The following is a 1,849-nucleotide window of genomic DNA, read 5'->3' as shown; positions in this document are numbered from 1 at the left end:
GTAGTCTAATCGCATAATTATATTTATACTGTAAGAGTTTAAGTTGATTTCAAATTGACATGCTATAGGTTACTGTGTTAATCTATAATCTGATTTGAATTTTGAAAAAATGGGAATTGATATAAAATCTTAATGATAATTCATGAAATTTTTCCGGTAAGCCCCAATCATCCATATCTTGTTACTGGAAACGTTTCAACTGATCTGGAGTTCGATTCCTTAGGGTTACTGTGTATTCCTAGCAATCTGGTCTTAATGATATTAAATCACAATTTAATAGCAAATCAATACAAAAGTCAGTGAAAATCTCCAAAAAATCTTAATTTTTCATCATAAATGCAATCCCTAACTTTTTTGAAACAGAAACCTTAGGGTTCATAGATTGCCTTTGTAAATTGGCTATTCTGTGACAATTTAACTGCCGAAATCGCAACCGTAATCGTATACTAATTGCGATTAATCCTGCATAATTGGAGTGCGTAAATTATAGTATGATATTGGCTTCGAGGTCCACTGTCCACGGAAATCCTGAGAAATATGCCAGGCAATAAGATACTATAATTTACGTGCTAAATTATACAAGGGTTGAGAGCACGATTCCCTTCCATGGTTGTGATTCGAGGCCGAAACTTGCGAACCATAGAGCCTTTGGTATTCCTTAGATGTTTAGGAATCGAAATCTTCAGAAATCAAAAATCATCAAATTCAACAAATTGAACTAACTCACTCCATGTCTTTCGGAACCGTTGGATTGCGGTTTCCATCGTAGAAATCATTAGAGCCCCTTTTAGGAACACTTGTGTCATGTTGTGTCCTAAGTTTTAGGGAGTCCTAGAGTTAGGAGTCCAGCCTCATCACGGGCGTTTGCGATAGCAACTGTGCCATAGATCTAGTTACACTAGTCACCTCACTTTTCTCATAGGACAAACCTAGTTACCTAGGATGTAGGTTAACCTGCATTAGTCTAAGGGACATCTTGCACTTAGATAGGACCATATAGCATCTTAGATGAAGTCCTAGGATAATAAAATCTTCAACTTGAATTAAATAATTTCTCTTAAAACTGTTGAAACAGTCAATCCAGTCTATATCGGTGTCCTAGATGAGTTAGGCATAAGTAGCTTAGTTCACGTGCACCGAACTACGTCGACTCTGATCCCAGTGAGGCTTGGGTACGTAGGCAACTTGGATGCTTGATGGCATACCAATCACGAGTCGGCTCCAGATATAAGTGGTGGGGTTTTGTACATTAATCATTAAATTAAAAGTAATTAAATCACTTAGGACTTTTTATGAAATTAGAATTTTAGAAGAAGTTTCACTTAGATTGAATTCAAACAAATTAAGAAAATCAAGATACACATTTAGGAATTACACTGAAATTAGATCTTAGGATGCATGTCACGTAGTTCGCACATTAATATAGAGTTAAATGAGCTATTTAAAAGAAATTCAAAAGAGTTAACTTTTGGAATTGAAGACCGATTATCGGGCAGGAATGGTGCATGTGGTGGTAACTCCCCATACCTTCCATTCTCGTCACCAGGTAACGAGTCTAGATTTCTGGTCAATTATGGGTCCTAGATCCCTCATCTAGGTGGCGACTCTCTCACTCTCTTTTGCGTGGAATTCAGATTGCCTTAGTGATCCCAAGTTCACGGAAAAGATGAATTAAATCACACCTTGCTAGGCTCGGCGGCTTACCCCTGCCCTTATGGGTACTGGGTTGCACGTTTGTTTGCACCCTATGACTTGGTTGCTGCCTGCTTGGTTGGGTAATTAAAATCAATAATAAAAAACACACGTCATTCGCGTAGGTACGAGAGACCAAGAGAGAGCATGGTGGCTC

The sequence above is a fragment of the Tasmannia lanceolata genome, unplaced genomic scaffold (genome assembly GCF_043159265.1).
Source record: "Tasmannia lanceolata isolate RefF3 unplaced genomic scaffold, GAP_Taslan_0.1 ptg000011l, whole genome shotgun sequence".
Taxonomy (NCBI): domain Eukaryota; kingdom Viridiplantae; phylum Streptophyta; class Magnoliopsida; order Canellales; family Winteraceae; genus Tasmannia; species Tasmannia lanceolata.
This window is presented reverse-complemented; position numbering follows the sequence as displayed.